Here is a 12,617-nt window from a genome sequence, read left to right on the forward strand (position 1 = left end):
GTCTGGTCGGCCCCCCTGCCTGTCCGTACGCCTCCCCGCGTGTCTGGACTGCCCTCCTGCGTGTCCGGACGCCCCCCATACGTGTCCGGACAACCACCTATGCGTGTCCGGACGCCCCCTGCATATCCGGAAAGCCCCCCGCGTGTCCAGATGCCCCCCTGTGTGTCCGGACGCCCCTCTGGGTGTCCAGACGGCCCCCTGCGTTTCCGGACGCCCCCTGCGTGTCCAGAGGCCCTCATGCGTGTCCGGCCGCCCCCCATGCATGTCCGGACAGCCCCCTTGTTTTTCCGGACACCCTCTTGCATGTCCGAACGCCCCCCTGCATGTCCGGATGGCCCCCATGCGTGCCTGGATGGCCCCCATGCGTCTCCGGACTGGCCCCCCTGCGTGTCCAGACTAACCCCCCATGCGTGTCTAGACAGCCCCCTTGTTTTTCCGGACACCCTCTTGCATATCCAGACTGTGTGTCCGGCCGCCCCCATGCATGTTCGGACAGCCCCCTTGTTTGTCTGGAAACCCTCTTGCATGTCCGGATGGCTCCCCTGCGTGTCCAGACAACCCCCTATGCATGTCCGGAAAGCCCCCTTGTTTGTCTGGACACCCCATTGCATATCCGGATGCCCCCCCTGGGTGTCCGGCCACCTTCCATGCATGTCCGGACGCCCCCATGCATGTCCGGCCGCTCCCTATGCGTGTCCGGACAACCCCCCATGCGTGTTCGGCCACCCCCCATTCGTGTCCGGACAGCTCCCTTGTTGGTCCGGACACCCTCTTGCATGTCCGGACGGCCCCACTGCATGTCCGGACAGCCCCCTTGTTTGTCCAGACCCCCCCATCCATGTCCGGATAGGCCCCCTGCTTGTCCTGATGCCCCCCATGCGTGTCCGGACTTCCCCCTTGTGTGTAACCGATTATCATTACAGATTATTACCAACTACTGAACCCTATTATTACCGATTACTGATACAGATTATCAGCGATTACTGAAACTGATTATTACCGATTATTACCAATTACTGAAATCTCGTAGATACATACAGTCACCAGCCCCATATGTATCTAACATTGAAATACATACTCTCAGAAGGGCGTTTACCCTGGTGAGATGTGCATCACTCCCGTCTGCGATCCTAGAAGGGAGATATAAGAAGATACCTAAAGAAAGGAGGATCTGTTCCTGTAATTTAGAAGAAATGGACACTACAGGCCACATCCTCCTCCGTTGCCCGCACTTTAGAGAAATAAGAGCCAAAATACTAGACCCAATATTAATTAACTTCAGGGGCTATCCAGAAAATGTATGTATAAGGAAGCTCCTGGAAGACAAAAATCCAAACTGGTCTAGATTGGTTGCCAAATTTTGTACATTTGTTATAAAGAAACGCAGACCAGTGAGTAGGCAACTGATATTGTATTAGAGATACAGATATATATATATATATGGCTCATAATCATTATTAATTATTAATAATATTATTACTATTTTAATCTAGGATTGAGTAAATGGGAGTGCAAACAGGCCGAAAGACAATAAGTAGGCAAGCCTATATGAATAATTTTAACTTAAGTGACTCATTTTAATGCTAAGTTATGGAATGAATTCATTTTAACACTAAGTTATAGATTGAATATATTTTAATGCTAAATTATGGATTGGACTTATTTTTAACGTTAAGTTATGGATTGGATTTATTTTTAATGCCGTTATAGATTGGATTCATTTTAACGCTAAGTTATGGACTGAATGTATTTTAACGCTAAGTTACTGTATGTATGGGACAAGTGAAACAAATTAGGCCTCAGTGTTGATTTTAGGGTATTTATATATTACAATTACACGGGGAATTAAGGTTGAGAGTGTGTATAGAATTTGTTGATCCTCGACTGCAATTTGCTGTATAGAATTTGTCGGTCCCTGACTGCAATTTGCTGGTCTTTGACTGTAATAAAGATTACTGAAACCAATTATTACCGATTACTGAAACCTACTATTACCAATTATTATCAATTACTGGAACGGATTATTACCGATTACTGAAACATATTACTACACGCCTCCCTGCGTGTCCAGAAGCCCCCTGCATATCCAGATGCCCCCCTGCATGTCCGGACGCACCCTGAGTTTCCGGACTGTCCCCCTGCGTGTCCCGACGCCCCCCATGCATGTCCGGATGCCCGCTGCATGTCCGGCCGGCCCCCTTGTCTGTCCGGACAGCCTCCTGCATGTCCGGACACCCCCCATGGGTGTCCAGACAGCCACCTTGTTTGTCCGGACACCCCCATGCATGTCCGGACGCCCCCATGCGTGTCCGGACAGCCCCCATGCGTGTCCAGACGGCCCCCTTGTTTGTCCGGACACCCTCCTGCGTGTCCGGATGCCCCCGATGCGTGTCCGGACGGCCCTTCTGTGTGTTCAGACGGCCGCCCTGCGTGTCCAGACGCCCCCATGCGTGTCCGGACGCCCCCATGCATTTTCGGACGCCCCATGCGTGTACGGAAAACCCCCTTGTTTGTCCGTGCACCCCCCCCTGCGTGTCCGGACGCCCCCTGCGTGTCTGGACACCCACCTGCGTGACCGGACGCCCCCTGCGTGTCTGGACACCCCCATGCGTGTCCGGCCGCCCCCATGCGTGTCCGGACAACCCCCCATGCATGTTCGGACAGCCCCCTTGTTTGTCTGGAAACCCTCTTGCATGTCCGGAAGGCCCCCCTGCGGGTCCGGAAGGCCTCCCTGTGTATACGGACAGCCCCCATGCGTGTCCGGATGGCTCCCCTGCGTGTCCGGACGGCCCCATGCGTGTCCGGACAACCCCCCATGCGTGTCCGGAAAGCCCCCTTGTTTGTCCGGACACCCCCTTGCATATCTGGATGCCCCCCCTGTGTGTCCGGCCACCTTCCATGCGTGTCCGGACGCCCCCATGCATGTCCGGCCGCTCCCTATGCGTGTCCGGACAACCCCCCATGCGTGTCCGGCCACCCCCCATTCGTGTGGACTTCCCCCTTGTGTGTAATAGGGTTATTACCAAGTACCGAAACCGATTATCATTACAAATTATTACCAACTACTTAACCCTATTATTACCGATTACTGATACCTATTATCAGTGATTACTTAAACTGATTATTACCGATTATTACCGATTACTGAAACCGATTATTACCGATTACTGAAACCTACTAATACCAATTATTATCAATTACTGGAACGGATTATTACCAATTACTGAAACAGATTACTACACGCCCCTCTGCGTGTCCAGAAGCCCCCTGCATATCCAGATGCCCCCCTGCATGTCCAGACGCACCCTGAGTTTCCGGACTGTTCCTCTGCGTGTCCAGATGCCCCCCATGCGTGTCCGGACGCCCGCTGCATGTCCGGATGGCCCCCTTGTCTGTTCGGACACCCTCCTGCGTGTCCGGACAGCCCCCCTGCATGACCGGACAGCCCCTCTGCATGTCCAGACACCCCTCTGCATGTCGGGACACCCCTTGCATTTCCGCACGCCCCCCTGCGTGTCCAGACACCCCCCTGCGTGTCCTGAAGCCCCCTTCATGTCCAGATGCCTTCTGCATGTCTGGACGGCTCCTCTGCATGTCCGGACGCCCCCCCCCCCGTGTGTCCGGATGCACTCTGAGTGTCTGAACTGCCCCCCTGTGTATCCGGACATTCCCCTGCATGTCTGGATGGCCCCCTTGCCTGTCCGGACACTCTCCTGCGTGTCCTGACGGCCCCACTGCATGTCCGGACGGCCACCCTGCGTGTCCGGACGCCCCCTTCATGACCAGATGCCTCCTGCGTGTAATAGGATTGTAACCGATTACTGAAACCTGTTATTATTTCAGATTTTTACCAACTACTGAAACCGATTATTACCGATTACTGAAACCTACTATTACCAATTATTATCAATTACTGGAACGGATTATTACTGATTACTGAAACCGATTACTACACACCCCCATGCGTGTCAGGACACCCTCCTGCGTGTCAGGACAGCCCCCTGTGTGTCCGGAAGCCCCCTACATATCCAGATGCCCCCTGCATGTCCGGACGGCTCCTCAGTGTGTCAGGACGGCCCCCCTGCATGTCCGGACGCACCCTGAGTGTCCGGACTGCCCCCCTGCGTGTCCGGACACCCCCTGCATGTCCGCACGGCCCCCTTGCCTGTCTGGACACCCTGCTGCGTGTCTGGAAAGCCCCCCTGCATGCCTTTCAAATCCCCCCCAAGGGCACACACATCACTGACATCGCACAGTATCAGGCTGCGTGTTTGCATGAGCACGTACTGCTGGCCTCTGCAACTGATTTGCTGCTACTGTTCCTTTCCCACTTCATCACAATAATCCACAGCAACGCATGGCTGGGCCACGCTAGTATGATAACATATATTATGGGAATTTGGGTATACCCAAATATTTTGGCCCCTGAATACCCACAGTCCAAATTTTAGTTAAAAATGTCATTGTCTCCCATTCCTTAATGTAGACCCAAAGTAATAAAGAAATAAGCAAAGTTTGTAGTGAGAGGGATTTAGTATGTAAAATACATTACCTATCCTGAAGTCCAGAGAGCTCTGCATGACCAGCATGAATGTGTGACAAAGAGAAGTCTCATGAACTGCATTCTGCTGTCTAGTTTTAAAGGAGTATCCTGAAGGTTCTGAGAACAATGTGTTAATGATATTTAGAAGTTTCTGGGAATCCTGATAATATCATTAACACATTGTTCTCAGAACCTTCAGGATAGTCTCCAGAGTTATCTCAAAGTTATCTCAAAGTTATCTCAAAGAAACATTAAGTGATTGGGTAAAAAGGTCAGTCTTTTAGGAATAAGCTTCAAGATGGAGCTGAAATCTGATGTGTTCCTCTATTGAAGGGCAGGTATGTTAGAGATAGTTATATTCAGGGTACTTCACAAGGGAAGAATGACCCCAGTCCTGATGGGATTATTAGCACCTGTTAGGATACCCATTGTTTCACAGTTGACATCCCAGTGAGGGTGTGGTCAGGGATGAGAAAAGTAGTGTAGAGTCAACAATTGTGGATGTTGGCTAACTTCTATATGTAGGCCAAAGTACTTTTGTCAACCACATTTGAACAGGGAACACTGTACGCATACCATAGAGGGATGTTAACAATCTGAAAACGGCCCCTTGGAATCTTGGTCTGGCAACTAACAGTGTTACCTGTTTAAAGAGTCATATTTAAAATGAATAATAGCTACGCGACTGATTCTCTATCTTTCAAAAACTTTTGCATACTACAAAACTAAACATTTGTGGCACATTGATGGAAAGATGAACGCACAACGTAACACCAAAAACTGCTATTCATTATTTGAAAGAAAGGCCATCTGTAATATTTTGTATTACAGTTGCATATCAAAATCATTAAAATTCACAGAAAGCCAAAAACAACTACATAAAATTTGAAATAAGTAATAAACATTAAACTCAAATGAGAAATCAGCTGAAGTGAAAGCTGTTATATAGCAGTTAGAACAATATGTGATTCGATTGAATGTATTGCTAATGCAAGCAAGGTGGAACCCAGGGGCTTAACGAGGCCAACTGAAGCCCTGGGCAAAACCTGAGTTGGATTCCCCCCCCCATTGGCGGCCACCCCACCATGACCAAAATTTTTTTTGCACCAGGTCATTGGTGCCTGCAAGGGGTGCATTTTTGGACATATCGGCACCATAATTTCAGGGTATAATCTGGAGTCTGTCCTGATGGCACCCCCCAAGTTTGGTGCAGTTTGGTTCAGGGGGACAAAAGTTATGGACCCTCAAAGGGGTGCCCCATCCCCCATTCTTTGCTAAGGAGATGGGGCTACACTTTTGAGGGTCCATAACTTTGGCCTCCCTGAACCAAACTGCGCCAAGCTTGGGGGTGCCATCAGGACAGTATCCAGATGATACCCTGAAATTTTGGTGTTGATACTTCCAAAAATGCGCCCCCTGCAGGAACATCCCAGAAATTTGGCCAAGAATCTTTGTTCTGCATTGAGTTTTCTGCATTCCTGTCACTGGGGGTTGCAGGCTGGGGGGGCACATTTATGAAGGCACAGTCTCAAAACTTTCAGGGTCTCATCAGGAGACTGCCCTAATGATACGCCCCAGGTTTGAGGCAGTTTGGTTCAGAGGGGCCAAAGTTATGGACCCTCAAAGGTGTAGCCCCGTCTCCTATTAGCTCCCATTGGAAACAACAGGGATGGGGGCACCCCCTTTGGGAGTCCATAACTTTGGACTCCCTGAACCAAACCTCACCAACCATGGTTGGTATCATCAGGAGGGTCCCACGAAGACACTCTGAAATTTTGGTGCTGATAGCCTAAAAACTGCATCCCCTGCAGGTCAAAAACAGAAAACCACTAAAAATACCCCAAAACGAACCCTGCTTGGTGCAGAAAACAAGGGACTCCTTCAATATCCCTGTTTTTCAAACAGGGTTTTGCGCCTCTGGTGCGCAGGGGAGCATGTGCCGTGTGATTTCTGTGGTCAGAGCTGTGGCTGAGGGCTTGAGGTGTGCTGTGATGGTGGTTTGGGGTGGCTTGGTGCAGAAATCACGGGACTCCTTCAATATCCCTGTTTTTCAAACAGGGTTTTGCGCCTCTGGTGCGCAGGGGAGCATGTGCCGCATGATTTCTGTGGTCAGAGCTGTGGCTGAGGGCTTGAGGTGTGCTGTGATGGTGGTTTGGGTTGGCCTGGTGCAGAAATCACGGGACTCCTTCAATATCCCTGTTTTTCAAACAGGCTTTTGCACCTCTGATGCGCAGGAGAGCATGTGCCTCGTGATTTCTGTGGTCAGAGCTGTGACTAAGGGCTTGAGGTGTGCTGTGATGGTTTTTGGGGGTGGCTTGGTGCAGAAATCATGGTCATCCTCGAGGATCCGTTTTTCAAACATGTTTTTGTGTCACTGGTGTGCCATGGAGCATGTGCTGCCTGATTGCAGTGGTCATATATGTGTGTGAGGGCTTGAGCTGTGATGTGATGGTGGTTTGGGGGTGACTTGGTGCAGAAATCATGGTCGTCCTCGAGGATCCCTGTGGATCTTCATTTTACCTTTTTCCTATTTTGGGATGTCTGTGGGTTTGACTGGAAAGGAGTGGATTTCGGACTGGCCATACTATACTCTGTTCCACATAAAGATGTTAGTAGATTGTATATTCCTCAGCCACAGAACAAAGCATGGGGACCTTCTTTGTTGCAGAATGCACCTCTTGAGTCCTGGTGCCTACCAAGCCCTCCTCCCCCACCCTCCATAAACATGAATGATAATTCTCATATTCGTCCAGGACTATATTCTAATGCAGAAGCATACATGATACAACTTTCTCAATTTGCTGCACCTCAACTGATCAAACTATGGCCCCTTCCGCACATGCAGAATAATACACACTTTCAATCCAGTTTCAATGCACTTTGAAGCTGGATTACTGTGCAGAATAGCAAAATCCACTTTCAAACAATTGTGCAAATGGATTGAATGTGCATATTCTGCATGTGCGAAAGTGGTCTATCATCAACGGATTTTGGAGGTTAATCCATTCAGTAGTTCAAAAGATTTTAAAGAGAAATATACAAATGAAACCAGAGGCTTTTCTTGGGATTTGTGGACAGATCGCTGGGAAAACAAATGATGATAGCAGCATCAAGAATAAGATATGTGCAAAAAATGGAGAACCCCAGCTATACCTACAATTGAAGAATCGTGGATGAAGTTATTGGAGTTGGTAGAGATGGCCAAACTCAGCTCCTTACCTAAAGAAAAGGATTTAGTTAAAAACTGTTGACAGATTATTTGGATAAAGCAGAAAAAAATAAATCAATTATTAGTGGCTTTGAAGGTTAGTGGATTGTTAAAATTTAACAAAAAAGTGTGACTCTTATCAGTGGTAACTTTAAAGATTCAATTTATTCATGTTGTTATAGAGCAGATGGTAATATTTTTAGTGTTAATACTTGGCACAGATGAAATTGGGAGTCCTTACGGTAAATGACCTTTTTTTAAGGGTTCTATCTTTTGTGTTTTAGTATCTTGTATCTTGTTTTGTGTTGTTGTTTTCCTATTGGTGTTTGGCGAGGGACTTGCCCCCTCCGCCTGCCCCTTCCCAGCCTTTTGATGTTTGTAAATAAAAACTCCTGCACGAGGGCAGGAGAGCGTGATTCTCTCCTGACCGAGCTGCGACCACCATCTACAATAAAATCCTTTTGCTTTGAAGAACGCCTGCTCTCTGTGCCTCATTAAGTTGCTGAGCTGAAATCACTTGTTACCTGGCAATTTGCGGTAACGAATTGGGGGCTCGCGGTCTGGGATCCCCAAAACCTACTTGGGGTGCAACGAGGCGCAGAAGCAAGGAGCAAGGAGAAACGAGCCACCGCTTGAATTAGGGAAACAAGGAACCTCGGGATGAAGGCCCGGGAACGACACTTGAACCTTGAAGACGGAAGCCAATAGCAGCAAGGAATATTTACTGGCTTGAGTGAAACTATAACTCTTTGGGTCCCATGCCCCCTGAACCAATGGGGTAACTCTCCAAACAACAACTGTAAAGTGTTCCTAATGTCTTTTGGGGGTGTTGTTTTTGTTGTTTTCTGTCAAGTCACAGCAACCTCAAAGGGTTTTCAAGGCAAGAGTCTAACGAAGGCTGATTGGTGTTTGGAATATGCTGCCACAGGAGGTAGTGATGGCCACTAACCTGGATGGCTTTAAAAAGGGCTTGGATAGATTTATGGAGGAGAAGTCGATCTATGGCTACCAGTCTTGATCTGCCTTGATCTCAGATTGCAAATGCCTTAGCAGACCAGGTGCTCAAGAGCAGCAGCAGCAGCAGGCCATTGCTTCCACCTCCTGCATGTGAGCTCCCAAAGGCACCTGGTGGGCCACTGCGAGTAGCAGAGTGCTGGACTAGATGGACTCTGGTCTGATCCAGCAGGCCAGTTCTTATGTTCTTATGATTGCCATTGCCTGCCTGCTCTGATATTTTTTGGTGGTCTCTCAACCAAATACTAACCAGGATTGTCCCTGCTTAGCTTATGAAATCTGACAAGACCAGGCTAGCCAGACCTGTCCAGGTCAAGGCAGTTTCTATTTGCTGTGAATTAACTAATTTCAATATATCTTAGAAACACCAGTTTGTAAGTGGTGACTAGCACATTACTGATTGGACTCCATGGTTTGTAAGTTGCCTCAAATAATGCCGCACTTCAAGAACAAAAATAGTAAATACACTTTGATTTTCTCCTTCTCTGTCTTCTCTTGGAAGAAGAAGAGTCTAAGGACACATTTTGGAATCAACTGAGACAACAGTGGCCTCTGAGTCAGCCAGATTGTATTTGGGTTTTTATTGGGGAACATGGTGAGTTTCTTCTTTTTGCCCAGCATCCCAATCCATTCAGTAAAAAACCTCAGTGAGATTAAAGCCACGAATCACAGTTAGAAATCATTACATTTCTAACAACTGGACTGGAATTTATTCCTTGATTAGCACTTAAAACTATATAATTTAGTGGGAAAACCACCAAGTTGACAGCAGTGTGCAGACCAGGATATTTGTTGAACCCCCATGGTTGGCATTAATTCATCCATGGTTTAGTATACAAAACAGTTATTGATGGAGAAAACAGATGGGATGAATAGAATAGATCTCTAACCCACCATAAAATGCAGATTCAACCAGCCTCAATTTGCCTCGGGGCTTTGCATGGAAGGGTGATGACAATCAGGGGAAACTCATGCAATATTGTTTCTTGGAATTTTATGTAAAATGTATTTTAAAACATGGATTTTGGAAACAACTTTTTGAAAGGGATAGAGGCTATTTATTCTAAACAAAATGCCAAAATAATTGCAAATGGAGAAATGTCTGAGAAATGTGACATATGGGGTGAGATGGTCATGAAGGTATGATGGTCCCAAGCCGCGAAGGTTAATACCTTGAAGGTTAATACCAACACCTTGAAAGTGACCCGGAATTCTACTGGGAGCCAGTGCAGGCGGCGCAACACGGGGGTGATATGCTCACGAAAGGAACCACCCACCAAAAGCCGCGCCGCCGCATTCTGGACCAGTTTCAGTTTCCGGATCAGTCGCAAGGGAAGGCCCGCGTAGAGCGAGTTACAATAGTCTAGCCTGGAGGTGACCGTTGCATGGATCACAGTGGCTAGGTCGGTCTGGGAGAGATAGGGGGCCAGTCGTCAGGCCTGGCGAAGATGAAAAAAGGCAACCTGGGTAACATGGGCCACCTGGCTCTCCATAGAAAGAGAAGAGTCCAGGCGGACCCCCAGGCTGCAGGCCAGGGAGGTGGGGGTTAGAGACACCCCCTCCAACCCCGGCGGCTGAAAACCCTCGTGTCCCCCATCGAGACCCAGCCAGAGGACCTCCGTCTTCGATGGATTTAGTTTCAACCTGCTCTGTTTCAACCAACCAGCGACCGCCTCCAAACAATGCTGTAGAGCCGCAGGGGCCAAGGCCGCCCCCCCTCCATCATCAGAATGAGCTGGGTGTCATCAGCATATTGATGGCAAACCAGCCCAAAGCTCCGCACCAACTGAAGAAGGGGTCGCATGTAGATGTTAAATAAGAGCGGGGACAGCAAGGCCCCCTGGGGCACACCGCAATCCAGTGGGCACCTTTGGGAAGCCTGGTCCCCATGCCACACCTGCTGACCCCTATCCTGAAGGAACGAGGCAATCTACTGAAGGACAGTGCCCCGGACCCAAATAACCAGGCCGTGGACCAAAAGGTCATGATCAACCACATCAAACGTTGCGGAAAGATCTAACAATACCAACAGCGCCAATCCGCCACGGTCGAGTTGCATGCGGAGCATATCTGTGATGGCGACGAGGACGGTCTCCGTCCCGTGCCCAGCATGGAAGCCGGACTGGAAGGGATCGAGTGCCGATGTGTCCTCCAGAAAGCCCTGAAGCTGCTCCATCACCACTCTCTCAATTACCTTCCCCAGAAACAAAAGATTTGAGACTGGGCGGTAATTGGCCAGATCACCAGGATCTAAAGATGGTCTTTTCAAGAGTGGGCAGACCACCGCCTCCTTCAACCCACCCGGAAATACTCCTTGCTCAAGGGAGCAATTGATGATATTCAACAGGTGGGGTCATAACTCCTCCCCACATGCTTTGATAAGCCAGGAGGGGCACGGATCCAGAGGACAGGTAGTAGGTCTAACAGCAGCCAGGACTCTGTCAACATCAGACTCACAGAGCAGGGAGAACTGGTCCAAACATGGACTAGAAGATGGCCCTTTCTGCACAAACCTTTTAAAATGTTTTCAAGCAGGGAATAAATGGTTTCCTCTGGAGAGTTCCGCATTGTTTTTCCCCCTTTGGTTCCAAAAACATTTTTCCCCCCAGCCTGGAAAGCTTTTATCTGAATTCCCCTTTGAAACAATTGTTTTAGTTTGAAATGTTTTCAAGATGTCTTCCCTTGCTGTGCAGACATATTGAAAAAGTTTTTTTCTTTCCCACTGCCATTTCCCATGCTGCTGTGCCATCTCCAAACTTCCTCCTCAGTGCCATTTGATTGCGTCCCTGAGCTCACTCCATTCCCCTTTGCCTCTTTTCATTTTCATCATTTCTGTGGTTTTTCCCCTCTTTTTTGGGGGTGGGGGAGAAATCTTCAAACCATCGCATACACATAGAGTCACAACATGGAGAATCACAACTAGGAAGCATTGAAGCAACGATTCCTCAAATAACCCTCCAAAAGGGGAGGACACCTCACGGGGGTCATTAATCATTTGGAGGGGGTGAGTGCAGACAAACTTTGTGGAAAAGGGGTGGGGGGATTGAAAACGTTTTTGCAAACCTTTTAGGCAGTGGTGGGATCCAAAAATTTTAGTAACAGGTTCCCATGGGGGTGGGATTCAAACTGTGGCGTAGCGCCAATGGGGCTGGGCGAGGCACGATGGGGGAGTGGCCGGGCATTCCGGGGCGGGGCATTCCGGGGACCAGACTGTGGCAAGGACACAGCCGCCGTGCTGGTCCTTGGGCGGGAAACAGATGCACGCAGGCGCAGGCTGCCACGCACGCCGGTGCACCTCCTGCTAGACTGCTTCAAGTTCTGCGCGCTACTGCTGAGAGGAGGAGCATAACTAAGGCAAAAATCACATGGCAAAATCACCAATTAGTAACCTCCTCTCGGCACACACAAATCATTAGTAACCTACTCTCGGGAACCTGTGAGAACCTGCTGGATCCCACCTCTGCTTTTAGGTGACTTGTGCAGAAAGGGCCACAAACAAACATAAAGGGAGAAACAAAGATGCCAGTCTTTACTCTTGCCTTTTGCTTGATAATTTACATTGTGACTACTGTTATCAGAAGCTCAAAAGATTCCCCTTGTTTATTTATTTATTTGTTCCACTTATATACCGCCCTCCCTCTCCTCCAGACGGTCCCTTAGGTACAAAGGTCCCAGACCGCGTAAGGCCTTAAAGGTTAACACCAATACCTTGAAGACGATTCGGAACTCAACTGGGAGCCAGTGCAGGCGGCGCAACACGGGCATGATATGGTCTCTGATGGCACCTCCCGTGAGCAGACGAGGGGCTCAGGGTGGTTTACAACATTAATACAAACAAGTGGAAGGATAAAA

This window comes from Sphaerodactylus townsendi, linkage group LG06 (genome assembly GCF_021028975.2).
Source record: "Sphaerodactylus townsendi isolate TG3544 linkage group LG06, MPM_Stown_v2.3, whole genome shotgun sequence".
Lineage (NCBI taxonomy): Eukaryota > Metazoa > Chordata > Lepidosauria > Squamata > Sphaerodactylidae > Sphaerodactylus > Sphaerodactylus townsendi.